Source organism: Tinamus guttatus, unplaced genomic scaffold (assembly GCF_059628265.1).
Source record: "Tinamus guttatus ecotype Peru unplaced genomic scaffold, ASM5962826v1 Tinamus_guttatus_pri_ptg001200l, whole genome shotgun sequence".
NCBI classification, from domain to species: domain Eukaryota; kingdom Metazoa; phylum Chordata; class Aves; order Tinamiformes; family Tinamidae; genus Tinamus; species Tinamus guttatus.
Genome location: NW_028289734.1, coordinates 1 through 17,431, shown reverse-complemented (window position 1 = coordinate 17,431; position 17,431 = coordinate 1). Strand labels below are relative to the sequence as shown.

Genomic DNA, 17,431 nt, shown 5'->3' with positions numbered 1-17,431 from the left:
GGTGGCGGGTTGGAGGGGGGCGGCTCAGTTTTCAGCCGGGAACGAAGGGAGGGCGCAGGGATGTGTCTGTTTCGGCTTCCCCTGAAACGGTGACGTTGCATTTTGAGCCTGTGTGCGTGGTTTTCTTCTGCCGGCGCAGCCTGTCATAGGCTATATAGGAAGGTCGCCTAGCGCTGTTAGATGAGGCCTAAGAAAAAAACAAGGGAGCAGGTGCTTTTCTGCCCTAGGGGGAAACAGTTGCACAGTTTTAGTTGGGACCTGAAAACACATAGATATATGTATCAAAAACAAAACAAAAAAGGTCTCATGAAAAAAACAGATATATCAAGTAGGATCAGTATCACTTCTTCATTTTGCCCTTTTTTCCATTCTCTTCTATAGCGTGCAGCAATCAAGGTGCAGACATTTTAAAAAGGAACAACGAGGTTTAATGTCTCCAAGTTTAGCCAGGATAAATGCATTTCGGTGTTTTATTTGTCTATCCTGCGTTGAGATTTTTAGAATAACTCCTGATCTAATATATCTGGGTTCTTGGTGTAATATATTTGGGTCCTGAAGCTATTGCTGTGAGCAGCATGCCGTTTTTTGTCGAGGTGGAACTTCCTGTTACCTCTTGCAACCTCATCAAAATTGAGAAGATGTAGGGTCTTTGGAAATGGCCAGGGCATGCATGTATATTACTTTAAAGTAAAGGAAATGCTTCTCATGTGTCTTTTCTTCTACACTACTTGAATGTGTTGCAGGTTCATCGTAATAAGCTTTTTAGAGCTGCTAAAGAATATCCGAGTGATTGACTAAAATTTGTGAATCATGCCACTTTGTTATGTAGAGAGTATGCATGTAAACTTGCTTCTTGCATGAAGGCTAGAACGGAATCCTAAAAGTGGAAGCCAGAGCTGTGGATGTGGTGAAATCTTATTTGAAAGCAAAAAAAAAAAAAAGAGAGAGAGAAAATAATGTATGTGGTTCTTATTTATTTTTCTGCTAAAACTTTGTTTTTTAGGCAATGTAAGCATTTTAAGGATATGGTTGAGAAGAAATAGGTATGTCAACTCTTTGCCCACCGCCCTCACCTGCAGTTGCCAAAACAGAGATCTGTTTGAATGGAGAGTCTCCTTTGTTAGCTGCCACTTTTGCTTACTGGGACAATATTCTTGGTCCCAGAGTGCGACACATTTGGGCCCCAAAGACCAAACAAGTTCTCCTCAGCGATGGTGAAAGAACTTTTCTTGCAAATCACACACTAAATGGAGAGATACTTCGGAATGCAGAAAGCGGTGCAATAGATGTGAAGTTTTTCGTTTTGGCAGAGAAAAGAGTAATCATTGTGTCATTAATCTTCGATGGAAACTGGAATGGAGACAGAAGCACCTATGGACTGTCCATTATACTTCCACAAAGTGACCTTGGCTTCTACCTGCCTCTTCACAGGGTGTGTGTGGATAGGTTAACACATATTATAAGGAAAGGAAGAATATGGATGCACAAGGTAGGTTTGCTTTTCATTGCTAAAAACAGTTGTCTTAGTTGTTTTGGGCACTAGCAAAATATGAGGCTGTGTCATACCCAGACAAAAACTCGAAGGAAAGTGATCTCTCTAGAAGTAAGAAATCCATATGTCAGCAAATTCAAAGCTGGATTTTCAGTCATGTGAATTGTTGTTACATAGGGCATTGTATGAGCATATGCCAGTTTCTAGTTAAAAAAGGTGTCCTATGCATTGTCTTTCATCTCCCTGAATCTAATAAAAATTAGTACTACAAAATGTGCTAAATAAAGTATTCGTATTCAGTAGAATTGGAAAATTACTATGTTTCAGATAATTGTTTTCACACTTTGTGTCCAAAAAAGGAAACTCTTGGAAGGATTTCACGTTACTGCTATTGTATACAGTAGTCACTGCATTATTTCCCCAAAAAGATATTGGCAAGCAGTTTTTGCAAGAGAACTCACCAGAGTATTAAGCTGTGGGAGAATCAGTCTTTCATTAAAAACACGTGATGGTCTAATAATAAAGTCAGTTGCTCTCTATACGTTAGTACTTTTGACATAAAGAAATGCTCATGCTCTTACTTAATTTCCCAGTCATTTAGGTCTCTCTTTACAGACTTTCTGTGTGGAATAGGGAAGTTCAGATAAAGCTTTGTGCATCGTTGTTAACTACAGCTTCCCTCTTTTTCAATCTACTGTAGAAATGGCCTTTCAGTTATTTAAGCTTTTATTGTGAATAATAATTCAATATTGTTCAATTACATTTTGAATGTTGTTTGCTACTGAGCTGCTGGTGAGTGTGTTTGGAAAGCCTAGTCCAATCTCTTCTACAGTGGTGTTTTATATGCTGTGAGGTTTTGTGTCTCCTGGACTTGACTTCTGGTTCTTTAAAACAGAAGGCATGTTTTGAAGTCTTGTCAGTGTCTGAAGATGTGAAAATAATCCTGTCTTTCCTCCCCTGTCCAAACCAATGTCTTTCCTTATCCTAGAGATATCATTTTCTCCTGTTTCTGTGGGAGTCATCCCTGTGTATGTTAATCATTTGAAAATAAAAGTATATAAAACAGAATTCTGAACTTTAATCTTTTGATCATTTGTCATTTTCTTGGTCTGTAACAAAAGAACTACTAATCTGTTGTTACTGACATCATTCTCTCACTTTCCTGCTACTCCTGCTATGTGTAAGAGGTTTGGTGGGAAGTGGAACAGGGAGCACTGATCACTTTGAAGTGACTTCATTCCTAGCAGTGTCAACTCTGTAAAAGAAAAAGACTTGAACATCAAAGTTTGAATCTAAGAAGCATGTTTCTGAAGGGAAGAAATTTGGCCTTTGACTGTTGTGTGCATGCGTTTATAGAGAAATACCAAAGCTTTTATATTTAACTGCTTTCTTGCTCAGGAGAGGCAAGAACATTTCCAGAAGATTGCCTTGGAAGGCACGGAGAGAATGGAGGATCAGGTAAGACAGGCTGGTTGATGAATATGGCACAACATGACAAAATTAATCGACTGGATCTCGTGACTGTAGCACTTGGTGCCACTTCTCATTTCTGGGATTCAGGAAGATACTTTGGACTGGCTGATGACCTGCCATACACATGAGGCCAACTACTGAAGATAGGATGGTGGGAGCTGTGAAAAAACAAATACATTGCGTCACTTTATGTGTAAAAGGAAAGTCTATGAAGAATGTTGTATTTCAGAAGAGGGAAGTGTTTTATGTGTAGTTCAGTTTCCCTAAAGGTAGTAGCTTCCACAGATATATGCTTTCTCCTGTTAAGAGTAGTTTTTCAATAGGTCATTACCTTTTCAGGTTACAGAGATGTATGGAATCTGTTGTGTTAGAATGTGCTTGTAGATCTAATGTGTGAGACTGTGAGGTTTCTGAAAGAGTAAGTAGGAAAATGTGGCTTTTGTGTGTGTGTGAAGCAAGAGAAATAAGGCACCATGTTAATAACTAGTAAGCCTGATACTGTTGCCCTGTCACTGTGAAAACATTATAGTTTGAATACAGTACTTGCATGTAATATGGTGTGAATAAATTGTATCATTATAAATGTTTTCTGAGTAGGTTGATCAAACTGATCTGGTGAATCAGCCTAGGACCCCGGGAACGCATTTTACATGTCTGGTTAAAAAGTGAATTGCGTGTTTCCAATTTACAATTGCTGTTGAAGTTTTGTGTATTAACTCATACACCGCACTTGCAAATAATAGAAACTTAAGATGTTTTGCCTGAGTGTCTCCCTGGCAACTTCCTGTACTGCATGCTTTAACTTCAAACATGTTATTTATTCCACAGGGCCACAGTATCATTCCGATGCTGACAGGAGAAGTTATTCCTGTAATGGAACTCCTTTCGTCTATGAAATCACACAGTGTTTCAGAAGAAATAGATGTAAGTCCTTGTATTTATTGCATTCTGAGTAATAAAGTGATGTTCTCATTTGAAGCTCTCAACAACAACAAAAAATAACGTTCCACTTAGTGAAGTTTTGCTCAGCACTTAGTAAAATTAGCTACCAGTGATACCATTTTTAAAAGAACGGGAGAGAGGCTGTTCACACAAAACAAAACAAGTGAAGATGTAATTGGGTTTAATGTTGATAACCGTTTCAGTGTGGTTTATCATTCTCATGAAAGAAATAGAAGTGATTTGACTTGAACTAATTTAAGGTAATCTGGAGAAGGCATTAGAAAAACCTCTTGGGTGCAATCTGACTGTCAAGTTGGAGAAACAAGTTTAATCATCAGTGACTTGTTCAGTATTCTTTGGCCAAAGACTGAGGCCTTTTTACGCTTTTGGTTTTCTGGCAATGTTAAAACTTTAGTTTAAGCAGATCCTAAAGAGAGAGTTCCTGAAGAGCAAGCACCTGTGTTCAAAACAAAAAGTAGTTATTTAAAATTGGCACATATCCTTGTGTAACCTTTGTTTATGTTTATTTGCGTTTCAGGTAAGTGATACTGTGCTAAATGACGATGACATTGGGGATAGTTGTCATGAAGGCTTTCTCCTCAAGTATGAAATTCAGTTTTGATAGCAAAATGACATAGACTTGTGTGTGTGTATATTTATAAATATGTATGCATGTGAGTGTGTGATTAGATTTATTTGTAAGAATGGAAAAAGACATGTATTTGACTTTTATTGTATTTTTAATGTAAAACCAGAAATAATTGCACTTCAGAGAAACAGTATTCTGTGGGAATAGTATTTCATCGATTTTTAGATCATGTTATTTTAGAATATCACCCTTACAATTTCATTAATTTCTGTACTGCTTAACTTCAAATAATCTATAATCTGTTTATACAGTGTGACATATTCTTTCAGTACTGCACAAATTCATGTGTTAAATTTACAAATTATTGACACATAGTATTTACTTTTATAGAAAAATTGGGTTCTCTTTGTGTTTTTAATTCTTTAAGGCTATCACTCTTTATAAAATAATATGACGAATGTTGTTAGATGGATTGTTGTAAACAACTAGAGTCACTGATTCTATGATGATAAGTTACTCTTCTATCAGTAATGGCTGCCTTGATGCTACTTCTCTTTCACAGATAAAATTTTCAAGAAGCAGAATAACTTGGCCATTTGCCTAAAGGGTCCTAACATCAAGGACCCTGCTTGAAACATATCTATTACTCTGACATGCTGCTGACAACATCCAAATAAAGAGCAGTGAGATGTGCAGTGTTGCACAGTAGTCCTCCTAAGTCAGAGTCACTGCATATGTTATAGCTGTGTATCTCTACAGTGATCAGGAGCATACTTCTGCGTTATGTGATTTTCTGTGTACCCCCTTTTCCTGCTTTTATAACTTTTTAAAAAATTACTGCTAATAGTATCAAGGTCGTACAGTTTTATGCAGCAGTTGTACAATCAGTGGCAAGATTATTGAGCAGAAGTGACATGAATGATCTGATGAACTCTGTGTATTGAAGGATAAAGATTCAGTTAAGCTTCCTGTGCTGCTCTACTTGATGCTGTTTTTCAGAGGGTAGTAGACCTTATCAAGTCCTCTGGGTGTGCTCTCAATCTAATATAGTGTTGGAATGGATTTCCTTATTTTGCTGACTAAAAATTGGATCGCACAAAGTAAGAAATTCATCTGCACACCTTGAATCTATTTTAAAAATATTTGGTAAGGTAAAGAGTAGTAGGCCCACTATAAAGTCCACCTGTAGGACTTTCACCTGTAGGAGAGTCTCAGCATAGCTGTTATAATCCTAACCATTTTAGAAGTGTTTATTAGAACTGCTTAAACAGTATCCAAACAGTTGCTCAATTCTAATACTTATTCACAGATGTCGGAAAAAAGCTTTCTAATTACAAAGATAACCAGACTTTTGATACCGTGTGGTAGGTAAGAAAAGTGATGACAAAGGTGACGACAAAACATCAACAGAAGTCTGTTAAGAACAGGCTAAGAGTTGTGAGGATGAGTGCAGATAAACTTGTAGCAGCTGCCAAACTGAGGAGTGACTAAATCAGAGCAGTGCTGCTGGCAAATCACAAGACAACACTCTCTAATTCCCAGTGTGTCACTGTATATCAAGGATCTCATACCTGTGAAGTGTTCTTGTCCATGTAGTTAACAAGAGTAGGGCAGTCCATCTACCAAGTGTCCCAAAACTGGTATCTGACACAAAGTTTTCGAAAATGAGAACCATCAAATAAATCATCTTTCAAAATTCTTTCAAATCCTTTATTATTAATGTCTTCTGCTATTTTAGGTGAATTATTTTGTAGTGGTGGTGAAGTGGTGTAGATGGTATACTACAGTTACGATACAGAGACAGTTTGGGTTAGCACCCAAGTGATATTTGGAGATTTTGTCTGCCAGTTTTTCTATCAATTGGACTAAAACTGTAAGTGTTGCTAAAATCTGAAAGTTATACTGGGGACTTAATTCTGTGGAATCATGGTGATGATTATATTTTAAAAGTATTTATAAAGGTATTAACCTGTTCTGTTTTTATTTGCAGTGCAATTAGTTCACATTTGCAGACCTGTGGTTGTTCTGTACTTTCTAGGAAGCAGTGCAGAAAAAGTGAATAAGGTAATGCACTTCTGAACAAACCAACTGGAATGGTCATTGTTAAGAGTGTGAATGTGTCATTTGCCTATAGATGTACCTGAGGTTGAAGAGAGAGAGAATATCATTATGGAATTGTCTTCAGTTAATTACTCTAACAGTTATCAATTCTGCTTGAAAAGTGGCTTATAAGTTGTTTTCTGGCAACTTTAAGCAAGGCAATATATTTAATTTTATTCATATTGTTCATAAGGGAATAGTGGATGAATTGGAGATTTTAAGATCAGGTTTGTTAGCTATAAATATGAATTGAACCATTCTGGTGTGACTTGCATAGCTCAGGTCAACAGGTGTTGTCCGTGTACTTTAAGAAATGGATATCTGCATAATTTTACTGTGCTGGGGAATACATACTTCTGCATCATGAACTGCTTGTGTTTCATGAAACAGATACACAACTGTAGTTATAAACACACTCCTCAGAATGTGCAGCTTATTAGGATCTTCATCTGTACCATCAGTTTCAAGATATTTGCATACCTATGTCTGCAATCTATTTGAAATTAATTTGTAAATAACTGCAGACTTAGATCCTTAAATTAAGTTGACTCAACTTTTCAGAAGAGCCAAAGAGATGCAAAACACAAATGTAGACCCCTAAAACTGCAAGAAAAACACCATATTTCAACATACTTGCTGTAGCATGTGTAAAACTGACCTAATGTTAGCAACTTTCCAGGGCTAGAAACAACAGGCAGCATTAGCTGCACTTCTTGGTAGAGAATAGTAAAATGTACATATACCACTATGATCCAGAACTCACCGTTGGAGGCTGTCATTTTGGAACAATAAAATTACTACCTTTTTATAGTCACCCTTTTCTCCATTTTATTAATACTTTTTAACTTTCTTCTAAATCTGTTGATTTCATATTGGTTCAGGTTAAGTATTTGTTATCTTTTCTGTTTTTTCTTGTAATGTTTTTTGTACAAATATGGGAAGTTTTGATGCTTTTTTAAAATTTACTAAGTGTTTAAAAGAAAAATTAAAGGAAGATTTTTTTTTTATTCAGTGTTTTCCAGCTCAAATTTTATACACAGCTTTCTGATTACATATAAAGCTAGTTTCAAATAAATTGAAAATAATTTCTGGAAGATATATATCTGTGTTGGTAGTCCACTGAAATATTTCTAAAATCTTATCTATTTATGGCATATGGCAGTATATCAGCCTTTCACCCAGGAGGGTTTCCCTCCACCCAGGAGGACTTAATTAGACTATTATTCCATCTTTTCTAATAAATTCACCAAAGTTAATCTTGAATCAAAATATGCACAGACAAATCATGGATTTTATTTTTTAAAAAGTAAATGGAAGTCACTAACTAAATTGCCTCTCTGCTTTCACTCTTTAATCTTCTAATGTTAAAGCCTGTTTGATTCAGAATATCCCTGCAGGTGGGAATGGAAAGAAGGGCTTTATAAAAACATACGATCCTAGAGCCTTCAGGTATTAGATACTATTACGTTTAATGAGGACACTGGTACTACTCAGAGTATTTTCTCTGCAGAGTAGTAACAATATTTTCATGTTCTTAGACCGTGACATGGCTCCTGGAGTATACATGTGGAGAAGCAGTATGGTCAAATAAATTCATTTCCTGACAGAAAATATTTTTCTATATTGGAGTTTTCTCTCCGATCATGTTTTTTTAATTATGGTGTACTGATCGTTCAGTTCTAGTTTATTTTGTAAGCATAAGACTTTGCATTTACAGAAATTCTCACTTTTGTGTTTTTTTGATAAATATGTGAATGTATCTGTGTGTATTGCTTCAACATAAAATAAAAAGAATACTAGGCCTATTGAATATGTTATAGATTTGGTAAGTAACTGTATATTAGCTACTCTGCAATATATTCCTTTTTTAAAAGTTTAGAAAAGAAAAGGTCTTCTTGAGTAAACCTGTTTTAAAATAAGTACTTTGTGATATTTTTAAAAAATGTGAAAGAAAGAAGCTGTTTTGTGTGTATTGAGAGTGATGATAAACTACTCCCAATCAAACGCATACTAACACTTGACGTTCTGTTCATGAGATACAGATAACTGGAGAAAAGAAAATGATCAATTCTTAGATGAAATTTGCTAAATATAATTAGTAAGTATTGTTCCAGGGATATTAGATATTAAAGGCTTAAATAGTTAGGACAGTTTTTAAAAATGTATATTGATAAGCTAGATGTTTGAGAGAAAAAAAAAAGTCTGGAACAATGTGAGTTTCAATATATATCCAGGGCAATATTGGTATTTGATATAAATCAATAGATAGATATACATTGATATAGATATAAATTCTATACAAGTCCTTGCTGTTACTGTGTTCTTGTGCTCATTTTGTCATGGTACATCTATTCTAAAGAAAATGCTTTCTCTAGCTTGCTTTATAACTAAAATACCTGTTGCAAAGCATCAAATAGATTCTGTCAGAAAGTAGCATGGCATTGGTGGTGTTACAGATACTGAGCAAGGATAGGGCCTTCCCAAACACAGATAGATAAGAAATTACAGTTTGAGACTGTAGTTAAGATTAGTACCATGGAATATGTGCTAATATTTGAAGATTACTTTTAGTTGTTGCAGGATAGGTGTATGCAAAAGGTTAATGAAAAACATTTTTTACTTTTGATAGAGATCTTAAGGAAATAACATTGAGGAAACATAATAAGCATGGATGTTTATTGTTTAAAAAAATAACTTTGTCTATTGGAGAGAATAGCTAGTGTTTCAGTATGCAGCAATTAACAAGCCTAAATGAGCCAGAAAAGTAATCATAGTAACTCATTTTTAAGTAATAGGAAGACACAGCAAAAGTGATTTGCCCTATGTAGTTGGCTAAGAGAGTTTTGGCAAAAGGTGTAGAGTTTTACTCATTTAATAGGAAATTGGGATAATACGGCTTATGTCTTTATAATTTAAGTGTGTTACTACTCTCCCATTTTATTTCTGGGTCTTCTAAAAAAATTAGCATTTGAAATATGTAGTATGTTCTAGTCAAAAATTGTTTTTCAGGATCAACTTAGTCTTTAATTTTTCTTGTCTTTACAAAACTGTTTTTAAAATGCAGATTGTGAGAACATTGTGTCTGTTTCTTACGCCATCAGAACGGAAATGTTCCAGACTCTGTAGAAATGAATCATCTTTCAAGTATGACTCAGGACTTTTTGTTCAAGGATTACTCAAAGTAAGTCCATTAGGCAAATTTTATTATGCAATAGCTTAAGATCATTACCCAGCTTGTGTATATGTGTATGCGTATCTAATATGTGACATTTTTACATTCTTGCCTAGAGAAATTTATTGTCTTTCATTCATTGTTTCCTAGTGCTAAAGGTATCCCTTTCACTATCTGTATGTTAAAATTACAAACTGTCTTTTCTACGAGTTACATATTTCTTTTTCCTGAAAAAGAAATATATATCTGGGGTGCAATAATAATTTTCTTTTTCCTGCTTGAGGTAGCTTAGATTCTAACATGCACTGGTTTTGTATTATAGCAAAACCCAATCCTATAGTTTCCAAGCATTTTAAAAGGACTGTAACAATGAGTGCAGATATATAGAAAAGTAGTGCTCCTTGCTTTGGTAAGTCTGTCACATTAGCCTAAATATGTCAGATAAGTATAATACTGAATTCTTAATGGAATCAAGAAGCGGGTCATGTAATAATGAAATGAAATAAACAAATTAACTCAAGACCTGTTTTCTCATCATTACCTAAAGGGAATCATCCATTACTCTAGGACGTTTTACTGGGCTTACTGTCACCAGTTTTGTCAAGTGAAATATGTCTAAACAAATGTCATTTAAACTGTAGGAATGATGTTTTAATGTTGTTTGATTTCACTATAGCTTTGTTTTTTCAGAAGAGTGACTATTTTTTTTCACGATAACAGGATGCAACAGGAAGCTTTGTGTTGCCCTTCCGTCAAGTAATGTATGCTCCATATCCCACTACACATATAGATGTAGATGTCAATACAGTGAAGCAGATGCCACCTTGTCATGAACACATCTATAAGCAACGACGATACATGAGATCTGAGTTGTCAGCATTTTGGAGAGCTAATTCAGATGAAGAGATGTCTCAGGATCCTATTATCCACACAGATGAGAGTTTCACACCCGATTTGTAAGTGCTGTCACGGCTCTCAAAGTTATTTGTTATGGGTTGAGAGAATATCAGTATAAAGCTTTTCAATAAAGTACAGGATTGGGGCTTGCTGTTGCACGAAACTACTTCAACTGTGGTACTTGGTCTTCATCTTTTGGATTTTCCTGGTTCTGTCAGTAGTCTTGCTGCATTAAATGTTACTGAAATTCATTTTCAGTGACACTTCAAACAGTGTTTTGTTCATTTTGTTGCCTCATTTTAAAAGGAATATATTAGGACAAAGTGTATTTGACAAGGCCTGATGGCTTTTCTGTTTTTGGTTCATTTTGCATGGCAAAAAAATAAGGCATAGAAGTTTTTTGTTACCCTTAAAAATAGCAGCATTATAGTTCACTACAATGGAGTTCACTTAATTTCTGCCAGACCATAAATGGTAATGCCGTTCATGTACAGAAATGTGTAGTGTCTCTTCATGGCATTGCCTTACATGTTTTTTTTGCTTTCGTTGCAAACGAAATACGTTAGTAAAAGCCTTCCTGGATCAGGTAAATGGTTTCATTTTCAAAAAGAAGAAGAGCTTAACATCAGTACTTTGGGCTCTAGCAATAAATAATTCAATGCAAATAGTTTTTTTTCTTGTCAGCTAGCTCCTTTTTACATTCCTACTGCTATTCCTTTCTGTACTGCTAGAGAGAAACTTCTAACAATGGTCATTTAAAATGTCTGGTTACTAGCACAGATATCTTTGAAAATATTTCAACTTAATTTGAAAATTGGGATAATGGTGACTTACTAGTCTTAGTTTTATTATCTATGAAAAACAGCGCACATTTTTCTATTACTATGCAACAATGTCTGGAATTTCAACATTGGAAAAGATACCTGAGATTCACTTCAGATAATTTTAAAAAGGAAAATACAACTCAAATATCAATTGAAATGTGAAACAGCTTAACATACTATCTTTGAACGGTTAGAGCAGTAAGAATGTGTATGTATGAATCCAATGTTAGTTTGTTTGTTTTGCGTATTAGGAACCTGTTTGTCACATTTGCACACTATTTCTTTATATTCCATAGTTTGATTTCTGTATACAGCTAATTTTCTGGTGTAATTTTTAACAGATCTTTCACCTGAAACCAGGCTTATCTCTGAGGAGTACTTTTCTTGCACAATTTCTGCTAGTCCTTCACAGAAAAGCCTTAACTTTAATAAAATGCATAGAGGATGACACGTAAGTGAATAAGTAATAGAAAATAGACTGTAGGAAATTATGTTCTTTTTGATGTAATCCAGCTTCAAAAATTCTTCTCATCTTTCTTGCAGGCAAAAAGGAAAAAGGCCTTTTAAGTCTCTTCGGAGTTTAAAGATAGACCTTGACCTAACAGCAGAGGGCGATCTTAACATAATAATGGCTTTAGCTGAGAAGATTAAACCAGGTCTACATTCCTTCATCTTTGGGGGACCATTCTACATTAGTGTACAAGAACGTGATATGCTGATGACATTTTAAAATTACCCATTATTCATGTGTAATATTGCAGTCTTGCATGCTGGTAAAAGAAATCAATGTGAATACCACATTTCAGACAATCACTGATTTATAATGAAGCAATAGTAATAAAGGAAATCTGCAAGAAGCAGGAAGAAATGCTATCAGACGGAATATCAACTGAAATAGAAGAGCATGCTTTGACTGTTAACAAGCAAGTGTTAACAAGCAATTGTTGATTGTTAACAACATAAATTGCAGCAAAGCACAATGGAACTGTGACCTTATTTAAGATGTTATGTTCACTGCCAACCAGGATATTCTGCCACAGATCGTTGGTCTACCATTAAATATTCAGTAATGTAGCATAATTGAGATCTTTCAAAGCACAGAAGATTTGTTTTTCTCAGCTTCTGTTGTCAGTCTTTGGCTATTAACTGCTATTGTTTTATCCACTGTCAGTTTGTATGCAGGCCAGGTTAAAACCTTAAAATCTTCCCGCAGAGCACCAAAGTGATATTCTAAGTATTCTATTTGTATGCCGTAAACCTTTTCATTACTATGTTTTTTTGTTTGTTTTTGTTTTTTGACACTTTGGCTCATGGTTAATGTATGCTGTATTGAAACGGGTGACACATCTGTGTTTGATGACGGTGTATTTCTCTTTTTTTTGGATGAAGGCAGGAATATGTGTCATGTTTTAGAGTAACCTTATAACTAGTTGTTAATTGTAAAAGAACTGCTCTTGCAGTTTGAAAAGCTGCTATTGCTTGTTTGATGAACTTATTCACAGCAGTCCTTGGAGGACAGTTTCCTCTTTTCAAGGTAGTCTTTACTATCTCTTCCGTGAAATGAGATATAAAATCAATAATTCAGATTCATGATGTTTTTTTAAATGGAATACTGTCAGTTCCTAACACATTCAGAATTCTTTACTTTTCACAGAAAGGAGAGATTTATTGTTAAATATTGAGAGCTCCTGCAGGAAGGCAGTTGTGTCTCAGTTATGTGCTCTTTTTATGAATGAAAATGTTCAACCTCAGTAAGTAACTGCATCTTGTCCAGCCTTTTTTACTTCTTTTTTTATTATTTTTGGACAACAGACTTCACCAATTTTTCAGGAGCACTTGTCAGAGTTATGCTGACATAAGTTGCTTGGGCTTAGATTCTGTTTGTCTTGCTAGCATTTTCTTTTCCTTCTGCACTTTAGTCGGTTTATAATTAAACTACAAGTCTGATTCATAACCTTTAACTCTCTAGGCTCACAATTGTGGGAGAAATTATAATGAACAGTTTTGAACCTTACATAGAAATAGTGTTAAAGTCTAAATAGATGTAAATGTGGTGCTGCAATTAATCACTGTAGCTTGATAGCCGTTGGAAACGTAACATTAACACTATTAACAGTAAAGCTCTAATTTATTGAATATGCTCTCACTTTTTGACTAAATCCTGGAAACTTAATACTTTTGTTACACTTCTGTCAGCACAGAATGTATTGTGAAGTAAATTATTAAATGCATCTGCATGCCCTGTTGTAAATCTTGTTCAGAAAATGAAAGTATTCTAAGAAAACTCATACAGACTTTTTGCCTTGAGTTTCTGCTGAAATTTTTCAAAGAATTATTGTTCAGTATCTGAATCATGTAAGCCTTTATCCTTTGACACAAAGAACGAACAAACTTCTCATTAAAAGTAAGAAATGTTTATTCTAAGATGGGAACAATATAGGAACATTGTCAAGGAATGCAGGGATGCAATGAGGAAAGCCAAGGCCCGTGTGGAATTAGAGGTAGCAAGAAGTGCCAGGAACAATAGGAAGGGCTTCTATAAATACACCAGCACCAAGAGGAAGACTAGGGAAAATGTTGGTCCGCTGCTGAATGGGGGGGGGGGCCTTGGTGACAGAGAAGGAAGAGTTACTAAATGCCTTATTTGCTTCTGTCTTTACTGCCAAGGATGGTCACCATGAACTACAGGGACCAGAGACAAAACAGAAAACCTGGAGAGAGGAAGACTTTCCATCGTTGAGGAGAATTGGGTTATAGATTATTTAGGCAAACTGAACACACATGGAACAGCACACAAGAGTGCTTAGAGAGCTGGCGGGGAATATTGCTGAGCCACTCTCCATCATCTTCGAGAGGTCATGGAGAGCAGGAGAGGTACCGGAGGACTGGAAGAAAGCCAGCATCACTCCAGCCTTCAAAAAGGGCAAGAGGGAAGGCCTGGGAAACTGCAGGCCAGTCAGCCTCACCTTCTTCTCTGGAAAGGTGATGGAGCAGCTCATCCTAGAGACCATCTCTAGATATGTCAAGGAAAAGAAAGTGATCAGGAGTAGTCAGCATGGATTCACCAAGGGAAAGGCGTGTCTGATGAACCTGATAGCCTTGTACAATGGGATGACAGGCTGGATGGATGAGAGGAGAGTCATGGATGTTGTCTGCCTCGATTTCAGCAAGGCTTTTAACACAGTCATAGAATCATAGAATGCTTAAGGTTGGAAGGGACCTTTAGAGATCATGTAGTCCAACCCCGCTGCACATGCAGGGTCACCTAGAGCATGTGGCACAGGGTGGCATCCAAGTGGGTTTTGACTCCACAACCTCTCTGAGCAGTCTGTTCCAGTGGTCTGTCACACTCACTTTCAAGAAGTGCTAAGAAGCACCCTCACTGCTCCTTATCTGCACCTTTTTTTGGGGGGGGGGCATGCTTACAGTACAACTGTACACAACTTTGTGTGTCCCTTCAGTGGTCACATTGCTCAGACACATATATAACATATTTATATATTGTTTCTGGATATGGTATCACAGTGGTGCAAAATACTTATATACTCCTATTGGTTAAATATGCTTCAGTAGGCACTTAGATAAAGGTTCAAGGCAAGGTAATATTATACCTGACGGTGATGATTTTGATTGTGGCACTCTTGATTTCTACATGTTACAAGCCTCTGTTTTTGTTATAGTTAGCTAAATCGTATAATTTTGCAGTCATACATACTGTCCTATTTAGGCATAAGGAGAGCTAACTCGGTTTTACACTCTTTCCTGTTTCTTTGTAATATAGCATGGATTAAGGGCAGTGGTCCTGAAACAGTACCTCCAAAACCAGGGTTTCTTTTGTACTTTGTAGTCAAATCGTGATTTGCTTTGTATGAAAAAGGTATCTTATGGAAATATGAGGAGAGCAAGAAAGGCAGGTTGGTTATAAGTTTGACATTCTCGTATGTTCAGCCCTTGGTTTTGAGTGGAAGACTTAAAGAAGACAAACACACGGAAAAGGACACAAATACATGCAAAAGAGTGCAAGATTTGTTTTATGCAAATTCAGATTAGTTTATGCAGTTGGTTTTCTGCCACATTGACAATCCCAAATCAGTTACGATGACAAACGGAAAAAAAGATGATATTCAGTGTTTTTAAAAACTTCATAGGATTTAGTACAACTCAGTCATCCTTAGATATACTTGAGAATTTTACCTGGAGAAATGGCCATCTGAGATCACTCCATTATACAGTTGCATTATCTGTGTGCTTAATATAGGCAAGATTGTACATCCTTGATTTATTTATCTATTTATTTATCTGTATTTTCTCCAAGAGCATGGCACTGAATATTCGTAGCATTCAGTGCCATTCCTCTACTACATGTGGATTTTTAATATGACCATATATATAACTATGAAAAACAAGTCCTTTATTTTTTTATTTTTCTGCAAAGATAGGAGTCTAAAGTACTGAGCAGATGTACACTGGAGACTTCCCATCATGTAATCTGTGATTCATTGTTCAAATGACTTGAAATTACTTTAGATTTATAAAAAAAATGCTTACTGGTTGAATTTCACTTGAAAGAAATTAACATGTTAAGCTCTTCTGAGTATGTAATAAGGCAAAAACACTCCGAGTTAGTAACACGTGAAATTAAACAACTTCAAATGAACATATAATTGGATTTTTTTTCCATCTTAACAGATAAAAATGCCTGGGTACTTTTCAGACTGATTCAACTAGGAAATATAGCAACATGATGGAGACAAATAACCAGCTCATCAGTAAATATATATATATATATATTGCTTCAAAAAATATATATATTTTGTTTCAAAGGTACTTCAGACCTGACTGAAGATATATAGAGAGAGAATACAGAAGCTCTTAATTTTATGCTGTCTCTCAAGTATGATAATTGGAAGATATTCGGTATGAAGTTCCCTAGATAAAATGGTAGTAAAAGAAAACAAAATTCTCACTGGCATGTCAGCAACCAAAAGTAGAACAGATTCCCCAAAACGGCACTAAAGGCCACATGTTGAAGTGCAGTAGTGCAGTGCCCAAGCTGCATTGAAAGTCTCTGTTCTGAATGTTGTCATAGCTCACATAGCTCACAACTCTTCCTCTTCTCACTCTAGGAAGAAAAATATCTATGTGACAATTCTGTAGTAATTGCAGATGGGTAAGATAGCAAAACCCACATAAAGCAAAGGTTTTAATAAACAGAGATTTCATGTCATAAAATAATAATTCTTGAAAAACAAAAAAATTATATATCCGTTGAAGGACAAGATGAAGCCAAAAGACACAGCATTGCCTGACAGACAAAATACTCACCATCAGCAAAGAAATGCATAAAATCCTCTGGACACTTTCAATTGCAAACTTCTAGAAAGAACAGGAAATAACTTGGGTGGGGAAAGAAAGCATTTAAGAGAGGAAAAGTGGTGTGTAGAAAGCCAAGATCACCGTCATCAGAATGCTCTTACATTCAGTTGACAGAACAATCAAGTCAGAGAGCTGGTTGATCTGTCTTTAAAAGATCAGGATTCTTCTTTCACTCTCTTTTTGCAAAAGTTCAAGTGAATTCCATTTTTCTTGTTTGAACAGAAATACATTTCTTCAGTATTTTGTAAACTTTATTTCTTAACTGCAAGCAAATGCAGGCTGTGAATTAGAAACTTGTTCAAGTATTTATTTTCTAACTTCATTGACCTTTCTCTTTCTGTGCCTATCTCTAAATCCCAATCAACGGGTTGCAAACAAAAAAACACCAACCCAATATTTGTTTCTGTTTTTTTTTTTTTTTTTTCATCCTACCAGGCACATAGTACCTCTACTGTTTTTCCAGAAATCTGATTAAAAGCATAGTTTGTATTAATTTGTGAAATTGATGCTTACAATAAAAACAATATGGACTATAGAATGGTGACCCCACTGAAAGGAGGAATTTT

General features: G+C 35.6%; 1 pseudogene; it reads left to right on the top strand.

The window, feature by feature from the left end:
• The first annotated feature begins 1,045 nt into the window (after positions 1–1,045).
• LOC148590626 (guanine nucleotide exchange factor C9orf72-like) lies at positions 1,046–10,728 on the top strand (annotated as a pseudogene).
• Positions 10,729–17,431: the final 6,703 nt, after the last annotated feature.